The sequence below is a fragment of the Dysidea avara genome, chromosome 9 (assembly GCF_963678975.1).
Source record: "Dysidea avara chromosome 9, odDysAvar1.4, whole genome shotgun sequence".
NCBI classification, from domain to species: domain Eukaryota; kingdom Metazoa; phylum Porifera; class Demospongiae; order Dictyoceratida; family Dysideidae; genus Dysidea; species Dysidea avara.
The window spans coordinates 22976850-22988538 of NC_089280.1; the positions used below are offsets into that span (position 1 = coordinate 22976850).

An 11689-nucleotide genomic window follows, 5' to 3' on the forward strand; every position below is an offset into this window, starting at 1 on the left:
ATTTCACTATAATCCTCAGCATATTGATCAAGTAAAGCCAATAAAAATGAAGGGGGGCTGAAGCCCCCATAGCCCACCTCCTAGATCCACCCCTGCAACCCATGCAGCCATTGAATTTTATAGCAAACTGTAGTCTTGGTAATTTACAGTCTCACAAGGCATGCATTCACCCACTTTTGTCTATGAATGTTAAATCTTTATCAGTTACCTTCTGATATGACCCCATGCTGTGGGTTATGGTGCTGGCATTTGTAGCTAGCTTTAGTCTATAGATCAGTCTTCATAACCTGGCAGATCCAGAAATATGTTGACTACCACAACAGCAAATCCATAATGCAAATAAAGTTGTACTTTGCTAAGATTTGCCAGTGGACTAGCTATAAATAGCTACTAGTACCAGGGGCGTAAGAAGATATTTAACTTATGGGTGCCCATGCAGTGGTAAAGCTGAAGACCAAAAAAAAAGGTCTCGAGTGTGTTACAGTCATTGACTGCTCTATTAGAGTATGTATATCTCGATCTTTTCAGTAATATATTATTTATTTAAGTTTTAGGATGAAAAAAAACACCAAAGGTCTGTTGGTAGCAACCAACAGTCATAGAGTACATACAATTAATACTAACTACTTAAGTAATTACATAGTTAAGATTATAAGTGGTTAAAATTGGTAAATGGAGGTTTAGTTTGGTGACTTCTGGAGCATGGACACAAGTAATTTAGAGTGCAGCTGATCCCACAGATATGATTTCAGTTTAGATTTCAGCAAACAAACGGACACATTTAGGTCTTGGCATTCCACAGGGATGGTAAACGATGAAAATAAGAATGTCGTGATATGTTGTTAAGATGTTGAGATAACATGAGTGAGCCTGATCTAGTATTGGTAGAGTTGAAAGTGATGTAGTTATTGATGCTGAACTGATTAGTTGGTGATTTGATAGATTTGATAGCAAACAGCATGTCTTGAAGTTCAAATATGTACATTAAAGGAAGGAGCCAGTACTATTACAGTGTGCTGACACCGGTTAATTATGCCACTGGAAATATTTATGGGTGTATGGCCATGCTTCCTACACCCCCTGAGTACCCTAGCTGCTTTGTGTTTCACTGCATTTTGCTTTTCAGTAAGTACACTTTATTTGTCACTAGGCTAAGTAGCATGGATAATAATTGTGATCACATTTACGTTCAACAACACTACTACTTATAATTAGCTATACATATTTCTGCCTCACAGATCTAGCTGATTAGAGCATGGCTATAATTAAGAGGAGCTGATGCATTATTTTATATGTGACCAGATTTGACAAAAAATTTTGACTTTAATCGCTTGTAGCTTGATCACTTTGCATGCTATTGACCTAAACTTTTCATACTAATTTCACTGCATTGTTGAAAGTGATAACATATATACTCCCATACATTAAGTTATGGTCCTTTAAATCATAAATGCACATGGATGTGTGTGTGTGGAAGCCTGGTTTTGTCAAATCCTGTTACATATAGCTAGCTATATCTTCTAAATGCTTTGTAGTTACAAATGATAAGATTATCATGCATGCATGATATTGATAACTACTCAATGCATATTGCAATCAGTCTTGATTAATGGAAAAGTAAAAATTTAATGATATAAACTGAAATTCCATTATTTTCCACTGAAAAACTGCTAAAAACACTTTCAGGTTCATATTTAGAGGGCCTAATTTTCAAAACTTTCCTAAGTGGGGGAATGCCTCCACATTCCCTACATTTTTGCATACAAATGTAGTCATTATTCCAAATAGGTAATTTTACCATGGATACATGAATGTTACCACTAGGGTCTTGTGAGAAAGCTTGGCATCTTCTTTTTATTGTCTGGCTAGTTACCTATGTCCCAGTCCAGTTTAGCCCCCCCTTTCAAAAAATACTAGATCTTCCCCTAGAAGACAGTACAAACTTGTTTTATTCGTGTTCAGAATTTTTGCTACTTACAAATCTTGGTTAGATACACGCATGCACATTATAATGCAATCATTCTACCAGTCCTTATAATTCTTTAAATGGTGCCCTGTCACTGATCGTTATACCATGTGCACTAAACCATACATAAACAGTAATGTACTTAGTAAAATACCAAAGCACGTAAGAATAGTGGCTAATGCTATGGACATCGCTTCACTATTTCCATTGTGTGAAAATTGAGTTTTCGCAGCTGTTATCTGTTTTTCTGCTATACCTAATCGATACTTTAAGTCTTCGTTTGCCCTTTTGATTTCAGCAAGTTCACCTTGCATATCAGATATTTTAGACATTATGATGCTGCGGTCATGAATGACAAGGTCAAAATGATATTGCAAGCTTGACACATTGTGATTCACTTGATCCTTACGAGCCATCACGGCAGTACATCCCATTTTGTAAAACTTGCACTTCACTTGAGCAAGAGGACACACTTTCTGGTGCTCCTCTAAATCTTTACGCAGAATCGTATCACTATTACAACCATTGGGACATGACAGTAGGAAAGTATGGTGTGCCATTTGTTTCAAAATTATGCACTGGCCAGTGGCGGATCTAGGAATTTATAAAGGGGGTTTCCAGTTTAGAAGGTGGAGATATATATTGACATGAGATACGCAAACGTTTGCACTACATCGTCTGGTTTGGTAAGGTGAGACCAAAAAAAAAAAAAAAAAAAAAGGTCACAGCCTAGTAATAGTACATAAAATATATTAAAAACTTCCTACACACTACTTTAGTAGCTACTGTGACTGCTCTAATTACAGTATCTCGATCGAGACGCACGCCGCGATAATTAAAACATTTAATTGTTACGCAATCATTTTTCAAAGGGGGTTTCCGTGGAAACCAATGAAACCCCCCTGGATCCGCCACTGCTGGCAATGGTGATAATATCGACTCGGTTTGGTCTCGGTTTGATTGCAAACCAAGTCGATCCTAAAATAAACCGACTCGATTTCAAGTTAGAACCGACTCGATTCTGAAACTAACCGACTCGATTTCAAGTAAAGAGCTTCGGTTAAAACCAACTCGATTTTTAGTCAAAATTGACTCGATTTACAAATTCATACAAATATTTAAATCGCGAATTTTTGTAACACTTGTATGCGCCCATTAAAATAATTCATTCAAACAGTTGTGGCTGTACTCTAGTTGTGGAGCCAGTGGTACAAGGACTACGTGGCAATAACTAAAGGTATGAGACACACTTTAGGGTTTTGTGTCATGTTGTCCAGCGTAGTAAAATATGTATTCAATTAAAGTGCACCCGCACCACACTAAAAGGCCATGTTAACTGCATTACTGGTTAGTTCAGCAGATGGACTGAGTGTTGTAGTAAATAATTTTTTTTGAAGTATGCCTATTGTATAGAGGATCCGAAAACACAAATATTTATGGGATGCCATTACATCTGATCTTATATCATGTAGAAATATTGGAAATCATGTGAAATAATTGATGCTCTTCTGGACGTATTACTTTTTGTAACTCTACTCAGCAATGGTTATTAGAGACTGTTCGAAGAAACAGTGAAGGAGGGATATTTAATTTGTCATGCAGTATATATATAGTAACAAAATATCCAGGGCCGCCAAGAGAATCCAAGAAAATTTAGGGGGCCTGGGGCAAATCAAGAGTGTGGGGCCCTATAACTACAGTTAATGTAGCTTTGGGACCAGGGCAAATTGCCCTAGTTCCCCCCTGTAGGCGGCCCTGAAAATATCCAGTGCTAAATTTTGGAGAAAAGTCAGTGATTACGTAACGTATGCTTTAATCAGAATTTTATGACCAAATGTGAAATTTGTTCCACAGTCACAGTTAAGCAGCTTTAGCCACAATACTCCACAGGCAATATGGGAGTATAGTGAATAAGAACAAAAGCAGATTTGCAGTGGTAGTTTTTGAGATGCTAATAGAACATCCCATGTTTTGTACGTCCATAGTGACCTAGGTTCCGTAAAACATCAAAACATCACGGCTATTACATGACATAAGTTTCAATGTAATGGCATGAGTGTGGTAATAGAGGATTGTGTCTGGTTCTATAGAAATTGATAATTACAGGCCTTAAATTAATGTGCGGTCAACAGACAAAATCCGCACAAATAGCACAATGTCTGCACATAATTAGTTTTGGGTGGACACACATGTCCTTGCAAAACCAATAGTGCATGGTACCATAAAAGTGGGATGGTATATTTAGTGGAATGGTGGAACTGGTGGAAACACCAGAATCATCATTTACAGATTATATTATGGACAGTCTTAGAACACCCATCAGAAGTTACGGGGGGGTCCTTCACATACAAAATCCATCTACGAAATTTTGAAATGTGGAAATTTGCCAATCCAAATTTCTAATTTCTGGATAAATTTCTACCAAATTTCCGAATTTCTGTCTTGGAAATTCTCGGGTGCTACGAAGTTGTAGCTTGAGTTGTAGTACATTCTGTGGCCTTTGCACTGTGGGAATCGAATCAGCTCAAAAGTATACAACAAATTTACGAAGCAGATTACGGACAAATGTTAGTGCGTATAATCTAGATGGCGCTATACGTCTTCTATTGATAGTGACCCCTCTTCCTTGCATCTGGCCTCGTGTATATACACATATAAATCCATGCAATATAACTTACACTAATGAAATAATCAAAATTCAATGCCAAACATTATAAAATTTTTAATCGTACGGATTTATGTATTTAAAATTTCAGTTAATATTTCTGAATTCCCAACAAACATTTCTACATTTCTAATAAAATTTGCCAAATTTCCATGGTCATCAACGACATTTCTGGAAGTGAAGGACCCCTCAAGAAGTTAGCTACTCACTGTTAAATATATAAATACAGCTCATAGAACTCACCACGATTAAAAGCTCATGGTCTTTGTAGCACCGATTTTCTATCTTCTTATAGCTTAACATCATCTATGGCCTTCAATTCTTATAGTGTGGTCATACCTCACCACTCACACTCCATAGTTTGAAGCACATATTACTAGAAGCACCTTCAAGGGGGGCACTTGTTTATGATTGAAAATCTGTAAACGCCACCCCGAAAAAATAGAGTATGACCACCCAAGGCTAAGCCTGACCATTCAATACCAATTGTTCTACAATTCAAAATGTGGTAATCAGTCACATAAGTTAAAGAACATTCTAGAATGCTCTTATCACATGTTTGGTACATAAATATAAGGCACTTATAGTAACATGCGCTTTAAAATATGGTGTTATAATCAATCAATCAATCAATATGGTATGTTAATTGGAGAGTGATGATCAATAAATCATTAAATCAATTGACGAGGCTTGAGATTAGTCTAAAGTCTAAGAATTGACTGCCACAGATGATGGCAAGCTGCAAGAAGACAGAAAATTGGTACTACAAAGGCTGTGTGCTTCAATTAATCGTGGTGAGTTCTATGACCTGTATTAATATACTTAACAGTGGGTAACTAACTGGTGATGGGTATTCTAAGGCTGTTCATAATCTGTAAATGATGATTCTACTATTTCCGCCTTTCCGCTGAATATACCATCCCCATAAAAGCACGTTTGTTTGTAGTGCTAACAATAACTGTCACTTTGTTACTAGGAGATACTACTGTACATTTTCCCAACCCAAGGATTTACCAATGCCACCTCCCCTTTGTGTACTGCTATCACCAGCAGCTGTAATGACCACAGCCTGGTGATATGATGCAGCTATGTGGTTGTGTGCCTCAAAACTTTCAATGGAAACTCTCTATTCCATTTCTAGCAGTGTATTTAAAGTGCTTCTCTAGCTGATGTCTATACAATTTGACTCTATGTCTGTACATTTGTGAATATGTAAGGACATTTGTCCTCAACACCTTAAAAAGTAAATTAAGGCCTGAATTAAGTAATAAGTATTAGCTACATAACTTCTCCTCAATTAGTGTGTAGATTACTGAGTTGAATTTGTGTTTCACAGTGGCCTCTTACTTACTTTTGATCTGTAAATGGTCATAGTGTGGGTCTAAACAGTGTCATAGTGAATCATGTGTCACAGTCCAATTCGTGTTTTCATAGGGCAGAAGTTACATGGTGGAATCCAAGATTGTGGACAAGAGGAGTACAGAGCCACTAAGAAGTTGAGGGGGTTGGAAGCATCATAAGTGCTATGAAAATTGTTAAGATTCCAACTCACTAAGGTGGTAGCATTGAATTATAGCAACAGCACTGAGTGGTGACCATCATTTGTCTGCCGAGGATTCGCTTTGCTGTTTTTGTAGTTCTGTGCACTTCACAAGAGACTACCGTATGCAAGGAAATTTTGACGTCAAAAATTTGATGAATTCACAATTGTGCAGATTTGACGAATTAAAAGTTGACGAAATGCTTGGACTTGGCTAAGCACCTTCAAAATGTATTTACTAAGACTGGTTTTACATGCTTTTGCACAGCACAAAGTACAGAGGCGCTTAATCAGTTAAAATTTGACGAATTAAATATTGACGATTCGTACTAATTCTTCAATTTTTTTTGACATCAAAATTTCCTTGCGTACGGTACTAGCTTGTACACTGTATGCTAATTTCTTGGCAGACTGTTCACACTATCTCTCTATTGGGACTCCCCTCTACAAGAGAATGGATCTAGAATATTATTTAGGGGTGGGATGGTAAGGAGTACTAAATTTGCTGCAGTAAATATCGGAAAGATACACTGTTCAATATAATAATTCCCAGAATTACTATAGATATAAGGAAATGAAAATGTGTCCGTAAATTCTGAATGAGTATCCCTATAAGATGCCTCAAGAATTAATATTGTATTTGTGCATGTAAATGTAAACCTGAACATTCAGTTTGTACTGTAGCTGAAACTGAGAGTATTCATTACTGTATGTAGCTACATTTATGTCAATACTTGGCTTTGGAATGGCTTTTAAAACAATATAAATTCCTATGTATAAGTTCCTGAAGGTATATAGAATTTCAACTTTATAATATAGTACAGCAGAATAAGGGTGACATAGTTGAGCTCAAGAAGAAATAGGAGTTCAATGCCGCACTTTAATTTTACATGACGGATTCTTCATATCCATCAAGCGGGAGGTATTATAGTAGCCTGAGGTTCAGAACAATTATACTCGTGTACATGCTTCCAGCCTCCTCCGCAAGGATCTGCAGAACTGTATAAGGACACAAACCACACTTACCAGATTACTTTGTAACTAGTGTAAACGAATCGTAAGAGTAGACAGATTCTCATGTATATGTATACTTCAGTAACACATTACACAGTGCAATATTTCATTTTACTACCATGACATCATGAATTTTTGTTTGTAATTTTGTGTGATAAGGCAATGTTTGTCCCTACAAAATTTAAATCACTGTGCGCATGTATGTATAACTGGAAGTGTGGTGAAATGTACTAGGCATGCATTCAACCATGCAGTAACAACATTTGTACACTTGGTGTAACCTGGCAAATATGATTAACATAGCCAAGTGTGTAATCTTACTATAGTATGTTCACGTTGAGCTGAATCCTGAAAACAGCTAAAAATTAAAAGTGGACTTTTTCTCAACAGAGTTAACATTTCAGCCAACCAGATGATTATTGGTAACAGCAAAGGTGTCAACAACAGACACGTATGGTTTGGCTCCATTAAAAGTTCGGGAAAGGGCTGTAATGGACACTGTACTTATATGGCTTCTCCTTAGGAAATGTATTGTGAAAATTTTGATTGGCCGTAAATATTATGTCAAACATTTGAACAAAAACATTTTTAAATATTTTTAGCGGGTCAAGCAGTACTACAATGAGCCGAATTTCAAGATCGTGTGTAATTGCATCCATGAGTTATTAGATGTTTTTGAGGATTCAGCTCAACCTGAACATACTATAAGTATACCATATATAGCCTAGATTTTTAAGGTTGAGCAATGTTGCTAAAAATATTTTTTTTCCGGATTTGCAAAGACTCCCAAAATGTATTAGACTGTATGGAGTTCTAAATATTTCAAGGCTAAAACATTCGTTGGTAACCCCTAAAACCACAAAATCAGCAAGAATTTTCCACCTTGAAATGTTTAGGCTATATGGTAGCAGGTCATCATGCAATACTATCCCTGTTTATCTACCAACTCAATGGTTGTGACGTAAGTAACATCTGTACCCAAGCATCTATAATTTCAATAAGTGCATGCAGCCTTTGTGAGTGCTCTGAAGATGTCAATCCATGGCATACAGAAGCCTGGTGCATCCAATCTTCTTGTTTGAACACTCATAACCAGTATATGGGACCCTTAATTGGACAAGAACATTCAGCGGGCTGCCTGTTGCATTGTGTGTGTCTACCATGCTGAGCCATCTAGGATGGCCAACTTTAGCCAACCGTCGTCTCTTTTTAAACTATCAACATTTTACAAAACTGTTTATCATGAGCATACAATTGGTTAGTAGAAACTGGAATAATTAGAGGGAGGCGTAATCAGCATTGTTTATACCGACATACTTGTTTCAAGTCTGAGTTGCATGTAATTAGTAAAATGATGAGCTGTGGTGACTATGAAACACCATGTTTACAGGGGTGAGGGTATATAGTAACTGGATTACATCTAAATTATTCAAATGAAATTTCAAAAACTGTTGATTTAGGTACTAGCTAAATGTTTAAAGTGTCAAGCCAGTTATGATTTTTTAGTTTTAACTATGAAATTTGGATACAAAATTTACTACACTTGACTACCAGCGTAACTGTAACACTAAACCCTAAAGTGTGTCTCATACCTGTTTAGTTACTGCTGCGTTATCGTACCGGTCTGATACTGGGTCGATTGACAACTACGTAGTACAGCCACGTCTCAGTTACGTGAATTATTTTAATGGGCGCATACAAACGTTACAAAAATTTGCGATTTAAATATTTGCACAAACAGTCAATTTTGACTAAAATCGAGTCGGTTTATTTCAAAACCGAGTCGGTTTTAACCGAGGCTCTTTACTTGAAATCGAGTCGGTTCTAACTTAAAATCGAGTCGGTTTTCTCAGAACCGAGTCGGTTTATTTTAGGATCGACTCGGTTTACAATCAAAACCGAGTCGATATTATCACCATTGCCAGTGCATAATTTTGAAACAAATGGCACACCATAGGAAAGATGGACATTCCATCAAATGTTGCCTGAAACATTGAAACTCTCCCCTGAACAGGTGGCAATATTTACACTTGACTATACGACGTACACACTCATGCTTCATATGGTAAGGCAACTGTTGTCGTTGCATTATCGTCTCACAAAGATAGGGGCAGCGAATATCCTGAAATTGACACTTTTCATCAAGGTGATTGCTAATGTTATTTATTTCACCCTTCCACCGACATCCTTTTTCCTTGTTCACACAGAATACATGTAAACTCCTGACTTTACGATCAATTTGCTTGTTAACAAAGCCTTGAAATTGCAATGAACGACACATGGGACACACTACATTGAATGAGGTAGTTGAACATGCATCTAGACATGACTTGCAGAACACATGTCCACAACACACACTAAGGTATGGATTTCTGCTGGGATATTGACAAATTTTACAAATCAGATCATCAGATGGCGTTTCCATGAACTGATAGTCATATCCTCCTTCAAAGTGTGATCCTTCACTATTGGTAGACATTTGCTGCAGATGAAACAAGGAAATCGGCACGTTTGTGAGCGCGGCAGGCTCCACCCTTTCTTTATAACTCACGCGACTCGTTAATAGTTTCTGACGTATCATATCGCATCATGTGAACTCATGATCACGTGAACTCATGATCACGTGTCTCAATTAATTTTGCTAATTAGCCAGACCGAACTCAATACCGGACCACCTTTAACTTGAGCTTTTTAAAAAGATCGAGATGGCAGACCATGCATCGCAATACACTTTAATAGAACAGTCATTACCATACTATTTTATATAGTATATAGCGGCACAACACAAAAATCGTACAGAGAGAACGTGACCATCAATTATGGAAGTACATAAATTACAGAAAGTGTGATAGTCCTCGGTCATACTTTGGTCATCTAAACATTTCCTTACAGTAGATTTGGGGATAGTTATGGTAGGGTTGGAAAATTTGATGAAGTTCAGGTAGTTTCCAATGGAGGTTGGTTGGTAATGGCCAAGTCAGGCTGAAATTTCGATGGTTTCATAATAACTGGAGATACTTAATCTGTCAAATTCTGCCAATAATTGTAAATATTCAACTTTCGATTGCTTTCTATTCCGTGCTGATTCCAGATGATGGGCAGAGTCTAGTGGACAGGTCAATTCCAACATAGCAACAGAATGGACTTGCGAATTGTACACAACAATATCAGGGCGATATGGAGTTATCAGAATCGAAGTTGGAATGGTAGCTTGAGGAGCTTCACAGGCTCAGTGGTTATTCAAGTCAACAAACACTTGAATAGATGGACAGTCAGTAAAAGCATTAGTAAACATAGTGGCCTTTTTCATAAAAGCATGAAAGTTTCCACGTAGCTATATATTAGCTCAGTAGTACTCCTCATGACATAAATTTTTTGATATAGTGCCATCGCAGATCAACCTTTGGTGACTTTTGGAATTTTTTCCTTACTTTGGCCCCTTTTCTGTTACACCTTTCCAGCTGTAAGTCATTAAGTCTAAGTCCTTGAAATTAGGTTAGGTAATCCTAAGGCTGCAGCACATGTTGCTGTAGACCTTCAGTGCTGGTCACTGTAAAGTGTTAATAATAATTTTTTGTCCAGAAATTTGATCATTTTTGTCTTATAACTCTCTAAAACATGGTACCATTATAGCTAACACTGAAGATCTTTTTGAACGAAACAATTTAATTTTTATTTGAAGTTAATAGGTGATTTAATTTCAAGTTATGATCATTAATTTTATAGCTATTACCTGAGATAATTTACCTCCCCATGGGTAGCTATAATTTACACCCCAAAGGCATGCAGGTTAACTGACTCAGAGAATTTCAGAGATAATAACAATCATAACTTCAAAACGGAATTGACTTCAAATAAAAATCAATTCAAGTTGTTTTGTTCAACAAGACCTTAATTTTGGTACCATGTTTTAAGTAATGGCTCAGGGAGATAAAGACGGAAATGATCAAATCTCTGGGCAAAAATGGCCATAAAGATCACCAAAGATCAAATCTGCGATGGCACTATATCAAATACATGTCAAATACTATTTATGTGGAAAGTTCATGCTTTTATGAAAAACTACACTATTTGGCTAATTTTTGGGGGCTTCGCCACTATACTATATTGTAATAGAGTATTCAGTAGTATAATATAATAGCCTGTGTTCTAATACTTTGTCTAAATTATGGTGATTGTCCTGCACTTTTCAAATGTCCCAGTGAACCATCTGCACGCATGACACTACATTGAGCCAACTGATCTAATAGAACATGCATGTAAATAATATCCATATGGAAATTGATTAGTGAAGTTTTTCAGACATTCTAACATTAAATGCAAAACTGAGCACCTTATACTGCTATAGTTTTGGTGTGCACTAGACTGTTTAAAGATATAGAACTCCAGTAATTTGTTATGCAAAATGAATCCATGCCATGCATATTTGTATAGTTATAATGTTTTGATTGTAAGTCATTCCATTTGTATCAGTGAATTTATGGTTCCTATACCAGTGGGATAA

General features: G+C 36.7%; 1 long non-coding RNA gene across 1 annotated transcript in view; it reads right to left on the reverse strand.

The window, feature by feature from the left end:
- Positions 1–8874, reverse strand: part of LOC136266593 (uncharacterized) — a 45349-nt gene extending 36475 nt beyond the window's left edge. The window contains exon 1 of the long non-coding RNA XR_010706175.1: positions 8778–8874. This is a non-coding gene — a long non-coding RNA (uncharacterized lncRNA). The remainder of the gene's footprint in view (positions 1–8777) is intronic.
- Between the last annotated feature and the right edge of the window lie 2815 nt (positions 8875–11689).